Below are 16,015 nucleotides of genomic sequence, written 5' to 3'. Positions count from 1 at the left end.
TAAATCCATAGAATTTCAGTTTCAACAACAGAAGAACAAAATAGATAGCTCAGTGAAAAATGAGAAGTAGTCCTTCCTGGGAAGTGGAAACAGCACAGGATTGTGGGTGCTGCAGTCTCACTCTTCCAAAGCATGTGTGCACCCAACCAATAAAATTTGTTTCTAAGTAGTCTAGTCAACTTTTAGGCCCAAGTTACTTGAGTTTCATTAAAGGTAAACAACAGTGAAAAATTACAGCTTGTTTGAGAGTGAGAGACAGGGAGAGGCAGGGCTATGATGATGAGGTTGTGAAGGGCTTCGTTCGGTGTTCTGGGCAGCATTGCTCACAGTACAACTGCTGCCTGGACTGTTGTGTCACCTCTACCTGCTAGTACAGTAAAGTAAAGCTACCAGCCGCACTCACATTATAAGGCGGCAGCAGCAGACCATAAGAGACACACCTGCTTTGACATTGGTTGAGTCACATCATACCTGGACTACTCCTGGCTTCCTTTATTTGAGAACTGCACTTTCGAGTTGTTTTTCCAACATGAGGAACATACCTATGGATCTCTAGATTTTTGTATCTGGTAGAATATGTCTGTGAGGGAAACTGTACATACCCAAATGTTTCAGAACTTGGCACATTTTATTTACATCAAGCTGTTGTTTTCTTCTCTGTTATCATAAATCATAATTTATAAGCTTAAATCTGGGACCTAACTTTTGTGATTTTTATATTGGCCTCAGAGTTGGTACATAGGAGAACTGGGATGCCAGTAGAGACCAGTTAGGAGCAAAATGAAATGAGTGACTTTAACTAGGTGTGGTGGCACACACCCTTAGTTCCAGTGCCCAGGAGGCAAAGACAGGCAGATTTCTGTGAGCTCAAGGCCAGCCTGCCAGCCTGGCCTCCAAAATGAGTCCCAGGACAGCCAGGGCTACACACAGCGAAATCCTGTTGCAAAAAAAAAAAAAAAAAAAAAAAAAAAAAGTGGCTTTATCAGTCCTGGTAGCAGTTGGTTTGCATCTGCACCATTTGGCGGAGCCTGCTTATACTAGAGTGATGTGGCTCACATTTGGGTGTTAACAGGAGGGGTACTCTGAGTCCAGGCCAGAACAGTACTACACTGAACAGTAGATAGATCTGACCTCTGACCTGAAAGTGGCCACCACTGCCTCCCAAAGATAGTACAGCAGAGAAGTAGGCCAGGCTTCTGCCCACGAGCACTGCGGAAATACAGTGCACCAGTGAGCATTAGCTCTCAGTGCTGGTGTGCAGCATCTTCTTTGAAAAGACATTTTTAATTTTACATAACCAACTGGTCTAGGACAGATCATATAAACTTTTTTTTTTCTTTTTGATTTATGTCTGTGTTCTGTTTTCTTTAAAAATGTTACTTGGCCAATTCCTTATATCTTGTAACACATTTAAGTTCATGGGTTTTGTTTTGTTTTCTACTACCCTCATACTTTTTTCGAAGTGGGAAGAGAAGGTGGTATTACCATTTTGCAGATGAGAAATTGAGACATAGTTCCTTAGCTACATAATATTTTCTGATTTCCATTTAGCTTTTTGTAGAATTAATACATTTTCATATTTTCTTATGTTTTGTGGTCATTTAATCTATTTGAAGCTTGATACAAAATATTGAATTATTCTTTTCAAACAAGTATTACCAACTAACTTTAATATTGACAGATGATAAAAGGATACTTGCCTAGAGCATAGTAGGTACAGAGTGGAAACTCTTAAAACATTGAAGTGACCCAGATGGCTTTCTCAGAGTCAGACTATCACGTGCAGGCACTCACAGCCCTATCCCTGAATGCAGCCTTGCTGCTTAGAGCACTGTCTATGAAACATTTGGGCTGTGTGCTTGTTTGGATTTTCTATTCACAGATTAAATGAAGAATCTCTTTGGTATAAACTCCCACTTCAGTGTGGGCATTTATACCATTTTTCTTTGAGATTAGAACAGCCACCTGACTTTGGTGATTATATTTTTGTTCCTTTGAATTGTGTTTGGATCTTTCAGCATCTGACTGGAATACATGTTGTTCTTCGGTGTTTGGCTGACGATCCCTTTAGTGCAGTGCGGAGGAGATCTGTGTTGTTTCTAAGTTGTCTCTCCTTAATCTCATTCATAGCTACAATTTTTGCTTCCTGCACTCTTGATTTTGGGTTGAGCTTTACTTTAAGTCTTCTTGCTGAGGAGAATGCTGTCTGCCAGCTGCAGGTGTCTCCATCACCCATTGTGTATGGGCCCCAGGCTTGGTCTTCAGATGTGTGATCAAGAACTGTTGATTTTCAGGCCCCGCCCTCTAGGTTTATGCTTTGTGTGTGTGTGTTTCTTCTCCATCTATTTAAAAAAAAAATATGTGTTTTATTTATCCAACATTTTTAAGAGGTATCTTTCAGGAGATGTTGGTAATTGTGATTTCAGAAACTAATGACTATAGTTACTTTAACAAAGATAATATTATTAAACCTATTACTTTTAAGATGGTGTCATGCTGGGCTGGAGAGATGGCTCAGTGGTTAAGAGCACTGACTGCTCTTCCAGAGGTCTTGAGTTCAGTTCCCAGCAACCACATGGTGGCTCACAACCATCTGTAATGAGATCAGATGCCCTCTTCTGGTGTGTCTGAAGACAGCAACAGTGTTCTCACATACATTAAATAAATAAATAAATAAATATTTAAAAAAAATAAAAAGATGGTGTCATGTATTTCAGAATAGCCTTTCTATGTAGCTCCTGATTTACCTCTGCTTCCCAACTGTGAGGATTATAGGCTTGCGCCACCACATCTGGCTCATCTATCTATCTACCCATCCATCCATCCATCCATCCATCCATTGTTGAAGAACTCACCATTGCAAAAATATTTTCTGATTTTACCTGGCAAGTATATGGTAAATCTAATTTAATTAATAGACTTCCAAGATTCAAAATACATGAATCAAAACTAATTTACCCCTGCAGTTGCCACGCCCTAGAGAAGTGCAGCAAGGGCACTCTGAACACCTTAACAGTGACAGAGAACTGCAGCTCCAAGTTGCCTTTGATTCCAATATTTCTGGAATAATTTAGGAGAAACAATAGCTGTAACTAAACAACTCGGTGGAGATTTGGATTCTGCTGCCCACTTTAATTACTAAAGTACAATTTAAAAGCTGCAAAAGGGAATAGAGAAGAGAGGAATAAGAACAGGAAGTAGCTGCTGCAGTATAAGGGGGCTGGCGTGCCCAGGTGCCTGTGCTGGATCTTTCCATTTACCACCCACGAGAGAACTGCAGCAGAATTTCCCACTCAGTGTGGCTGATTATAGCTGATGAAACTAACATCACTTAGGTTTAATTTGAATTGACATGACAGTACTTGTCCTTATTTCTTTTGAAAGATAAAATTGGAGAGAACACAGTAGATTCTTGAATTACTTATCATTTCTGATTTCACAGTTATTTCCTAAAATGACTTGTAAGACTCCTCCCCCACACTCTGACACTTACTGAGAGCTTTGTTTAACATTTACATATCTATTAGGTAGATGGAGGAGGAAGGGCAACTGTCTCCATGGTTATGAAAATGCCTAACCCCGGGGGTGGGGAGGGGAAATTTGACTACAGGTGCTTTCCTTACATAATGACTGATGGGGATGCAAATCAAGATGAAATCTCTACAGATTTGATGTTATTGCTGCAGTCCTCAGTTGAACTCCATATCAGATGCAAAGAAGGTCGAACTTTTCAGTCTCCTACTGTTGCTGCCACACCCACTGCTCTCAGCAGAGTACTGAATAATAGTACTTGCTTTCTAAACAAAGTAAGAATGAGCCAATGTTAACCATTAATTTCCCAAATATAAAGATGAGCATGAATGAACTAATTTCTGTAGCTTAGTCAAGGGACTTCCCCATCTCACCTTCAGCAGCTCTTGTTAGGCTCCAATTCCCAGAGAGCCTTGGAAGGGATGTGACTTCTGAGTACAAAAGGCAAAATGTTTCCTCACTCACTGCTAGGTACATGGCTCATACTCCAATTTAAAAAAAAATTAAAAAGAAGACTAACAACAGAAATCCATAAAAGTATATCTCAGAAATGAAGACCTAAAACTGAGAGAAAACTGTATGTTTATATTTACAGTTGATGAGGAAAAGGGTTTACACAAGTACAGTTAGACAAAAACGGAGGTAAAAAACCGAACTCTCCAGGTCGGACTTAATTCCGGGACTGTTTTGCCTGCTCCTTTCCTCTTGGCCTCAGGGCAGGATACCTGCCAATTGACACGGTCAGAGAATGGTCTGCTGTTGAGCTTGTAGTCTTCCTCCAACTTAAAGTGTGTAGTAATATGCTAGGTTTCCCAGGTCGAAGCTCAACAGGGTCATCAGTGGTATAGAACTTGTGCTAGAATGTAATGCTTATTAGATTCTAGGGCTGGAGAGGCGGGGAGTGGGGGAGAATATGAATATGAATGAGAATTAGATTGACCATCAGGCAAAAGGTTTATTAGAGTTGTCAGAACAAACAGCAAGGTCTTCAATGAAGCTGAGCCTGCTCAAGCAGAGCAGACTCTGTTCTTTTAAGGCCCTGGTGAGAGAGTAAGGGCAAGGGGGCTGTGCATGAGTAGGAGATGGTCCAAGGTCATCTGATATCATTCAGGTAGACCTAGAAACACAATGTTTATTTATACTTCTGGCTGAAGTGGCTGTTTAAAGGCTCAGGAACATTCCTAGATCTGGGCTGAGGAGGCATTGGGGAGACTGTGGTAGTGTAGCACTGGGCTGTTTGGGGCTCTGCTGTCTGTAAGGACTTGGTCATAGTGCAGTCGAGGCAGCTCTTGTGAGAGCTATGAGAACAGAAAGGCTGCGTCTGGGTACGGGTGTGGTCAAGTCCGTAAATCCCTTTGGAGCAGCATCTGAAAGATCTGGGACCTAACAGTAATATTTTCTATACATAATAGCCTGATACCCATACATATTATGTATTATGTGGGGAGAAAGAATAATAAATAGATTGTTGATTATTTTCTCAAATCCTAGTTAGTGAGAAGCACATAATGCCATGCATGCTGGCCCATACCTATAATCTCTGTATTTGATGCTTAAACAAAGTAATTGTGAGTTTCAGGCAAGCCTAGACTACTTAGTGAATTCGAGGCTAGTCTGACACCCTGTTTCAGAAAACTGAAAGAGGGCGATCAAGATGTCTTAGCAGATGAAGGCACCTGTGACCATGTCTGAGGGCCTGAGTTCTCTGGGCCCCACTCAGTGGCACTGACACCTGCAAGTCGCCTTCCGACCCATGCACTGTAGCATGCGCCACATACAGATAAGTAAATGCGATGTGAAAATTAAAGGAGAAAGGGAAGATGAGAAGGAGAGGGAGGGGTTAGCGTACAAAATTGAGCTCCATGAATGCATGGTCAATTGATTTTCCGCAAAGATGACTCAATGGAAAATGATTCAATAGAAAATGATTATTCTTTTCAAGAAATGGAGGTGAGACAATTTGCTGTCCATCTGTGTGATAGCTAGAAAATGAATCTTTACCACATAAAACAGCCAGTTCAAAGGGGTCATAAATTATGAAGCCTCTCCTAAATGTCTACCCCAGTTTCTGGGCTTGTCCTTCCCTTCTCCTAATAGTGTCTTTGGCAGGGAGAGGGAGAGAGGAAGGAGAGGGAGAGGGAGAGGGGAAAAAGATCTTAGGCAAAGAAAACCAAGATATCTATGTAAATGATGAGCAATGAAACAAGAAACAGTTCTTTTATGCTCATAAACAGAGTGATTGTGTTTTATGCTAGTGAAAAGATGTGCTTTCTTAGATCTTAGGACTGTAACACAGGGAAGATGAGTAACAGTCATCAAAGTGAAAACATCTATTCGCTATGCTGTTATGGGGATTAGAAAAAAAAGCCAAACATAGGGAGAAAGTATTTGCAGAGGATATACATAATAAACTATTTATATTTAGATTGCATAAGGAGTTGTCAAAATTCAATAATAGCAAGCAAAGGGCGAAATGGGCAATGATACAGAACTTACCAAAGAAAATGCATGATTGGCAAACACATACAGAGATCCTCCTCAGCATCGGCCATTGAGGAATGGCACCATCTACCATTGGCATGGCTAGAGCCATTAAATTGATCCTCCTAGTGCTGATGAAGATGACGAGCCATGGGAACTCTCATACCTAGCAGTAGTTTGAAAAATGATTTGGAGCCTCTTCCTCTCTCTTAGGCTTCATAATATATACAAGAACTAAATTTACTGCATCTTTATTTTATTTTTGATCAGGGTCTCACTGTGTATCCCAGTCTGGCCTGGTACTCACTCTGTGTTCTCTGTACAGGAGCCTAGGCTGGCCTCAGACTCCCTGTGTGTGGGTTGCTGGCATGCACCACCACTAAGGGGCTGAATCTCATTCTCCTCACTGGTTATAGCTCTGTTTACCAATCCTATCTGCATGCCCATTCTAAAGGCTGAATTTTCAGATACTAAGAATGCATATTTAGGTGTCTAGTATAACTTCTTGCCCAGTGCAGTAGTAGTCTGTTGAAATGAAACTAGGCAGTAAAGTTATCAATATGTGATTCATACAAACCATGTGTTGTCTCACGGCAAGATGATGGTTTGGAAGTTCTGATAGCTGGATGGTCTCCTAGACTGATAGTATTCTTGTTCCAATTCTCTGGAACTTTCCTTTTGAATTCCACTAGGTAAAGGGAGTGAAAAGGACCTTTGTGATGTTCGGTATTGTTAATTTGATTGGATTAAAAAATGTCAGAGGGCTAGAGTTGTAGCAGTTGGTAGAGTACTTGCTTGCCTATCTTATATCAAAGCCTGGGATGCTGCCCAGCATGGTGCCAGGGCCATTTCTAACTGTGACTGTGAGGGAATGGAGAAAAGATGGACAGACAAAATGCTGGGATCCAGTGGTCTGTGCTGGAGAAACCTCCACATCCAGGAAGCTCAGCATGTTTACTACATGTTAAATACAAGGGCAAGGTTTTTGCACATATTGAACAAGGAGGTATGCTTATTATGTCCAGATAAATCAGGCAGAGGTTGTGGTGCACATCTGCATCAAGGAGGCAGGTTAACTAATCTCAGTAGGAGTTGTCTCTGAAGGGGAGTAGTCTTCTGACTGCAAATATCCTGCACACATTATCAGCATCCACCTGGGCCAGAAGGGAAGGCGTTTCCATTTTCCTACTGAGCTTCAGCCTGGTGTGTGTGTGTGCACACGCGAGCGTGGCTTGGCCATGTTTCCATGGGTCGGAGGCCACAGTGGACATAGCCATGCTCATGTCAACAGCACATGTTTACTTGGGACTTCACTCAGTCAGGGCTTCCTCTTCTCCCTATACTGGGTTTGGTCTCCAGTACCACGTAAACTGAGTGATGGGGCATACTTGTAGCTTCAAAATTCAAGAAGTAAGGACAGAAAGATCAGAGGTTCAAAGTCATTCTTGGCTACAGGATGAGCTCAAAGCCAGCTTGAACTATATGAGATTCTGTCTTTTAAAATAAGGAAAAGGAAAAGAAAGAAATACGTAGGGTGTTAGTGAAATGGGGCTTTAAGTGTATCTATTAGGGTGTTTTCAGAGAGAATTATGGGGAGTAGGGTAGACATTTCAGCCATAGTCTGAGGTTCTAAATGGAATTAAGAAGGTTGAGCACCAGCACTCCCCTCTGCTCTCTGACCTGTGGGATATGAGCAGGCAGAGCTGGCTCCACTTTTGCTTCATAATGGACTGTATCTCCTGCACCATGAGCTAGAATCAACTTCTCCTCTCAGCTGCTTCTGCTCAGATAGATATCAGGTCACAGAAGTGAGAAAAAAATAACTAGTGCAATCCTGTAGCTACCTTATCTCTACCACTGTCTTAGTCATTCATTTAGGGACTACATGATGGACTCTACTTCTCTTATTGTCTCTGACTCTGGTTGCAACAAACTCATCTTTGTATCAGTGGGTCAGTAATTTGTGTAACCATGTTCAGAATAATACATCAGAGTCTTGGGGAGCAAAGTCAGGCGTGATGTCCATGGTGACAGCCTTTGATAGGAACCAATGGGTTCCACAAAAATGGGCAGATAGAGCAGCGATGGAGACCAAACTGAGGAAAGAGAGGATGGCATTGGCAGCTGAGAGGATTGTATAAACGAGGATGTCTTTGGTCTAAGCATTGCAGATTGGGTACACATGGTATATGGAAGTCAGAAGCCAAAGTATTGAGAGCAAAGAAAAGGATTCAGAAAGCAGGCACAACAAACATCAAGTTGTTTGTTAATGGGGTATCTGTAGGGAATTTGAGGTACCTTAACAGTCAGATGGAAGTTTCAAAGTTGTTAGACTAAAGATAGAAGAAGCAGTGCATGTCTGTAATCCCAGTACTTGGAAGGCGGGGCAAAAAGATTAGGAATTTAAAACCAACCTGAGCCTGGGCTACATGGCCTGTCTCAAAACAAAACAGAAGTTGGTTAGACCTTATCTGAAAGGCAGTGTAAGGATTATCAAGTGAAGAAGTGAAATAATTATGGCCAGCATGTTCATAGAAAGTGACTTGTACATTTATATCTGGAAAGGAGTGGCAAGCACCTCTCTAAGAAATTAACATTTAGTTCTGATGTTTGACTGTGAAGACTGGGTGTTGGCCGGTGGCTATCACAGCAGAGAGAAAAGAACAGATCATAGGACTTCAATGTGGAGAGATAAATACACTGAATACACTGGCTCTCCCCAGTTCCCCATGTGCCCCAGTTCTGAGAATTGAGCTCAGAATCTTGAGGTGACAGGCAAGCCTTCCTCACCTGATCCTTAAGCCTTGTTTAGTCCTCACTGTAGTTCAGGTTCCACTAGGTTTGCTTTATAAATGCAGACTAGTTTCAAACTCAAATAGTATCTTGCTGCATTTGCTTCCAATGCTGGGATTACAGTTGTGTGATGTTATGCCCTGATTCCTCAGGAAGCCCAGGCGAGCTCAGGAAGTGCAGAGTCCGCTGCAAGTGGGCATGAAAGACTTTTTACTGAAAATGAGTCCTGACTCGGATCACAAACCCCCTACAGCATAGGTTCGGAGTCTGTGACCCCCAGCTCCAGTGTTTTAGCACTTATATACAGGGCAGTTAGAAGTTCCTTGAATGCTTAGGGTGAAGGGGAGGGAAGATGGGTCAGGTAAGTCATAGCTCAGACATGATACCATTTGGTGGGGCAGAATCCCGAGGCTGGGAGGGGGATTAAAGACTGTCCTTTGTGGGGCTATCAGGAACTAGTTTTATGGCCGGCCATAACTGTCTGTGACCTCTGATTTTTTTTTCTATGACTTAAACGTGGGACCCTAATCTCCTTTCTTCAAGGATATGCACCAGCTACACCTGGTTATCCAGGAGAGTGCTGGTCTTGGTGCCACCGAAGCTGAGGAGTTTTTGTCATTTGTCTTATGAGACTCCTTGAGTCCTCTCAGACCAGCCAGGGAGGTAGAAAGAACCCCTGAGTTTGCTGCAAGGCACTCTCCTCTCAGAAGCAAGCAGCCTGTGCGCCTCAGTAACAGATCTGACTGACTATGATCTTGAAAGGCAGATTGTGTGTCTTAATTCTTCTTTCTATTCCATGTGCTTAAGTGCAGTGCCTGTGGACAAAGTGGCTATTTCAGTTGGATTGGGAAAGCAGATTGGATCTAAGTGGATGTTAGTCACGGTGAAAAGAAAACTGTCAGAGGAACCATGGAGTTAAGAGTGTTGACTGCACGGATAGTAATTTCTTTGGGGAAGTAAGGAATGAATAATGAGCATGCTTAGCCAGAAGATGGCTAATCTTAGCAGTGTGCAGACAGACATGGTGCTGGAGAAGGAGCTAAGAGTTCCACATCTTGATCTACAGGCAGCAGAAGGAGCCTGGGTGCTGCACTGGCTGAAGCTTGAGCATCACAGACCCCCCCACAGTGACAAACTTCCTCTAACAAGGCCAGTAGTCCTACAAGGCCACACCTCCTGGTAGTGACACTCCCTGTGGGCCAAGCATTCAAACACTTTGAGTCTTTGGGGGCTGTTCCTATTCAAACACCACACCATTTAAAAAGTGTTCTGCCTGGCAGTGGTGGCGCACACCTTCAATCCCAGCTCCTGGGAGGCAGAGGCAGGTGGATTTCTGAGTTCGAGGTCAGCCTGGTCTACAGTGTGAGTTCCAGGACAGAACTACACAAAGAAACCCTGTCTTGGGGGAAAGTGTTCTCCCCTTGAAAGCTTTAAAATATTCTGATCATAAAGAGACACTTGTTTTGAGTATCTATATTAGTTGCAGGTGGCTTCCAATTTGTTCTGAAAGAAAAGGTGGAAAGTCAGACTGAGCTGCAAGCAGCTGGTTCCAGTGTGACACGCCTCTTTTCTGTCATCAGTATGTCATCTGGATACACTAAGGGTGCTAGTGCAGCCTGTACAGGGATAGATCTGACTTGACAGGGGCAAAGAAATAAAAGACAAACATACAGACAAGCTGGTAGTAGGTGGACTGAGCTCTCTGTTGGGAAACTGTATCCCAGAAGCTCAGTGTTTTGTTATGTAGAGTTAGAAAGGGAGGTGGGTTTACATAGATAAACAAGGAGGCAGGTTTATAGAATACATCTGGATCAGGAGACAGGCTTAGCTAATCTTGGTAGGAGCAGTCTCTTTAGGAGAAAAGTCTTTGGGCCATAAATATAGGGTCTGGGGAGCTATTGGTGGGCATTTCCTGCAGACACCTTCAATTTCCGTACTCAGACCCTTCAGGAAGGCTTTAGCATTTTCCTGAGCTGGGGCAGGATGGGGTTTGCCATTTGAGTCTGAGGCTAGGGTCCTTGATGTGTGGTCTTGCTGGTGTCAAGAGCACACATTCAATCACTCAGGACTTCTGCAGGGAGTGATGCACAGGGAACAAGGAGCCCAGTGGGAAGAGCTGATCCTCAAGTGCCATGTTGTTACAAATCATACTATTTCTCCAAAATTCAGCTTTTTGAGAGCGTTACTTGGTATTGTATCAGTGTATCAGTGGAGAAAAGAACTGTTTCAATATCAGAGTAGTTTGTCAAAGTCAAATTTACTTTAATTAGCCTTGAGTTCCTCAATGTATTGGTGACCGTCCTGCTCTGTGACAGAGTACCGGAAAGAAGGAACTTGAGGGTGGGAAGGTTTGACTCACAGCTTGTCAGTGCAAGGAAAGAGTGGTGGAGGCAGCGGGGCACGTTGCACCCACGGTCAGGAAGCAGAAAGCAGTGAACACTCACTGTCTTAGGTTTCTGGTGCTGTGATAAAGCACCATGACCGAAAGCAACTTGGGGAGCAAAGGTTTATTTCATTTCTCATATTCTGAAGGAAATCGGGTTGGGAAGTCAAGGCAGCAAGAACCTAAACAAAAGTCCCAGGGCACTGCTGCTGCCTGGCTTGCTCCCCAAGGCTTCCTCAGCCTGCTTTTGCCAGAAGCCCAGGAGTGGCTCCACTCACAATGGGCTCTGCCCTCCCCATTAATCACTAAGTAAAAAAATGTCCTACCGAACCTGTCCACAGGCCAGTCTTTGGGGACATTTTTTTTTTCAGCTGTGTAAAGCTGATATAAAACTTGCCAGCACACATTGTCAGCTCACTTTTTACAGTAGCCTGCTCCTCCTGCTCACCATGGTGCTGGCCACACTTAGGGTGGATCCTCCCACCTCAATGAATGGAACCTAGAAAGTGCCCCACAGTCATGCCCAGAGTTTTGTTTCCAGTGCAGTTGTCAATCAAGGTAGACCATCACACGCAGGGTCCCTGACAAGGCTGCTACTCTGTCAGGGCCTCAGTGGGTGTTTTCTACATCAGGGTGTGTATGGAACAGACTTCAGGGATTTGACTTTGAGATAAAAGTCAACATTCTTTGTACAACCTTTAAATTAATAGCACAAATGCTTGTTTGTTAGCTAAATATTTTCCTCATCTGTGATAAATCTACGTATGAATTTTGTTAGAAGAGGACAAAGGAGCCAGCCCAAAGCAAACAGGAAGAGGGACCACTGCCTCCTGGGAGCCTCAGCCAAGTTTAGCATTGTGGGCTGCAGCTGTGCTTCTTACGTCCCAGACCCTGCCCCACAGGGTTTGGTTGTTTTTGTTTTTGTTTTGGGGTGTTATTTTTTGTTTTGTTTTGTTTTTTTGTTTTTTTGTTTTTTTTTTTGTCTTCAAGGGTTGATTGCAATTTTTCAAAGTTTAACAAGGATCTATAAGCCTCAATCTTACTATAGCAAAAGGCACAATCAGTGAGAACAAATTGATTTTAGAATCCCAAGTGAAATTTCTTGCTTTGAGCAAGAATGACTTACTACTGTCAGTGGTAAGGCATCAAAATTGGCTTACCAATAGGGGGAACGTGTTCCAACATTTTATGCTTTGTTTCCTGATGTGTTTATAAAAAGATAAAGAGAGAGAATATGTTCTGTGGGCGTGTAGTGAGGTATGGGGGGAGGGGATATCTCAGTGGGTCCATGCCAAGGCATCCCTTACCCCTGAGGGACCAGACACACAGCGGTATAATGTAGTATAGAATAGAGTTTATTCAGGACATGGGAAGGGGAGTTAAGAGGGTAGTAGAGGCAGAGAAAAGCAGAGAGAGAGAGAGAGACAGTAGAGAAGTAGAGGCCAGCAGTGAGCACATGGAGAAAGAGGGGGGAAGAGAGGATGGGAAGGGAAGAACTAGGGAGCAAGAGCCCCAGAGAGCAAGAAAGGAACAAGAGAGGGAGGAGGGGCAAGCAGCCCCTTTTATAGTGGGTCAGGCCTACCTGGTTGTTGCCAGGTAACTGTGGGGGTGGAGTTTAGACAGAATGCTAATATTCCCCACCACCACGCTTTTTTTGTTTGTTTTTTTGTTGTGGGTTTTTTTTTTTTTTTTTTTTTTTTTTTTTTTTGAGACAGGGTTTCTCTGTGTAACCCTGGCTGTCCTGGAACTTACTCTGTAGACCAGGCTGGCCTCGAACCCAGAAATCCACCTGCCTCTGCCTCCCAAGAGCTGGGATTAAAGGCATGCGCCACCACTGCTGGGCTTCACACTTTGTTTTAATGGAGGAAACGGGGTCTCATGTGGCTCAGATCAGTCTCAGACTCCCATGTAGCCAAGGATTATGAACTTGAACTCCTGATTCTCTTCTTTCCATCCCTAAAGTTTGGGGATTATAGACATGAACTGCTCACAAGGTGTATGTGGTGCTGAAACTCTAGGTAAGCACCCTACAAACTCAGCCATGTCCCCAGCCCTGTTCCAACATTGTAAACAGTTGCATAGATCTTTACTTGTGTGACAGATTTTCCTGGGGGAGATGTGAACCAATATGTTGACTCACCCCAGGTGGGGAGCTCCCAGCAGACCAAGGCTTCATGGAACATGAATACCATCCAAGTTGAACTTGGCAAACTAATGAATTTTATTTCAATTACTTATAGAAATATAGGTAAGGAGTTACTTATAGGAGGAGAAATGACTCAAAACAGCTGTATCACTAAAGCCCACCCCTGCATTCGTGACTGCTCATGTAAGCTGGAAGTTTGAGCACACTGCACAGCCTGTAGAAGCCCAACAAGCTGTAGAGTGTTCTTTCCATGTGGCTCAGTTGGTATACGCCTAGCAGCTCTGTTGATCTTTTTTCCTTGTATGTGATTTGGCTAGGCTCTGTTTCTTCCTGGCTACATGGCAGGTCTTTGCTTAGACTGAGTTTGTCTCTGATTCTTTTGAGAAGATTTATTTGAGTACACTGTAGCTGTCTTCAGACACACTAGAAGGTGTCACTGGATCCCATTACAGATGGTTGTGAGCCACTATGTGAGTGCTGAGAATTGAACTCAGGACCTCTGGAAGAGCAGTCAGTGCTCTTAATTGCTGAGCCTTCTCCCCATGAGCTATTACTTCTTAAAGAGCTTCTTTGTATTATTTAACCTCCTCCTAGTGTTAGATCCAAAATGGGCCCCCAAAACTGCAGCGCTAGTGACAGTGTCCTAAACAGAAGTCTAAAATTCAGCATTCCTCAGGAATCTAGAGGTTTGTGGGCTTTCTGTGTGTTTACAAGGAACCACCCTTAACCTCCCCCCCAACCCCCATCCTGCTGACCGATCCTCTCTGCCTCCCCAAAGACTCCTCGGCAGTGGATCCCCAGTGGAACTTTATGCTTTCTTCCATTTATTGCTGATGTTCCAGTTGAGTGGTCTCACCAAGCCCTTGCTTACACTTAGATGGAAGGGATCCAGGAAGCTGCTACACAATAATCTCAGCTCTTGTGTATTTTCTTCCATTGTTGTCATTAAAGCATGACACTTCAGACAGGATATAATCTTTCCAAAAGACCTTAAGAAAGCACCCCAAGTAATTCCACTTTCCATGGCAGAAGAGCTGACTTGGTGGCTAAGAGCACTGGCTGCTCTTGGAGAGGACTCAAGTTTGGTTCCTGACACCCACATGCTGGTTCACAATATTCTGTGACTACAGTTCCCTGGGATCCAAGGACCTTTTCTCTCTTCTGCAGGCACCAAGCACAAACATGGATGGTGTGCATATATTCATTCAGGAAAACCACTGATACACATAAAATGTAAAAGTCTTAAGAATTCCTCTCTTAGGGACTATAAATAGTCATCTACTTCAGATCTATCCCCTTCTGTAGAAATGGCTGTCACTCTGTGTGTTCTGCTCGGGTACCTACCAGTGTCCTATAATTCATATGAAGATAAGCCGTGCATCAGGAAATGGTTCAGATGTTCTCCCTTCCTACAGCTCAGAAATAACATAGCCTAGGGACCATAGAAGAAGAATGAAAACTTACAGTATATGGTACATCAAGTGCTCGAGACACTCTACTGAAACCTGAGATTCTTTCTCAGAATCTCAGAAGAACAGTAATTCCCTAGTCATAACTGGCAATATTTAATCAAAGATCCTATTTTATTTTCTCTTGCTTAATGGCAGTTCTTTTATGACAAAATCAAAAATCTCAGGAGAAGGTCACAGGCTTTGACATTGGACAATATGCTTTAGCTTCACGAAGCTCAAACTCTGCGAATTGCTAAGCAGTGAGAAGGAGCTAGAGCTGGCAGTGACAGAGAAGTTATACAGTTTCTGCCAGGGCTATGGGTATTTAGCCATTTTGTTTTTCATTTATGTCTGCTTGTATGTCCACATCTATCACAGGCATGAATGAAGAGTCACTTCAATGCTCTGTAAGACCAGGACTAAAAGACATTTGGTTTTGTCTTTCTGTTGTCATTTTGTATGTTTTGAAAAAGGGTCTCATTTTGTAGCCCCTGTTGGTCAAGAACTTGCTATGTAGACCAGGCTAGCTTTGAACTCCCACGGAGGGATCTGCCTGAGTGCTGTGATTAAAGGCAGGCACCACCACACCCATGACTAGTTTTGAACTCCTAGGTTCAGTCAGTCCTCCTGCCTTAGCCTCCTACGTAGTGGTACAAGCACACTACCACACCTAGTTTTCATTGTCCTTGTAAAATGTCAGCGAAAAAGAAAATATTCATATTAGCAAAAGAATCAATAATACATTTAAAGAATGTTTATACTTGCTGTTTGTTCTCATAGCTCACTTGCTTTACCTGGAGTTTCAAATTTGTAAGCAAGGGCACAGTGAAACTACCACACTAGGCCACTCTCTGTAGGTAGAAGAAAAGTTTATTGGAGCTTCAAATTGCCAGGCTATTTCCCAGGGGCAGAAAAGAGCAAAAAAGCAGGGGAAACCTTGCCAGTTTTAAGGTGATCATTTTAAGGCAGCATTGAGGAGGACAGGTGGGGGAGGGGCTATGAACCAGAAGAGCCTGGGAACCAGCATGGAGACTTTGATCTGTTATAGGCTTGATTGCTGACGATAAGGAAAGTAATGGCTTTTCCTGACAAACAGAAACCCACCTCATAAGATTTTTGAGGAATTCTGAGTTTAGGTTTTGTTTATCCACTAGCAGTCCTTCTGTCTGTCTACCCAGCTGCAGTACAGTCTGAGCAGAGTACAACAGTCACCAGGGCATTGCCAGCAGC

At 43.1% G+C, this 16,015-nt stretch overlaps 1 protein-coding gene across 4 annotated transcripts in view; it reads left to right on the top strand.

Annotated features, from left to right (window-relative positions):
- Commd1 (COMM domain containing 1) overlaps positions 1-16,015 on the top strand; it is an 84,812-nt gene that overhangs the window by 44,362 nt on the left and 24,435 nt on the right. The gene's annotated exons all lie outside the window — the stretch shown is intronic.

The sequence above is a fragment of the Mus musculus genome, chromosome 11 (genome assembly GCF_000001635.26).
Source record: "Mus musculus strain C57BL/6J chromosome 11, GRCm38.p6 C57BL/6J".
In the NCBI taxonomy this organism is placed as follows: Eukaryota; Metazoa; Chordata; class Mammalia; order Rodentia; family Muridae; genus Mus; species Mus musculus.
This window is presented reverse-complemented; position numbering and strand designations above follow the sequence as displayed.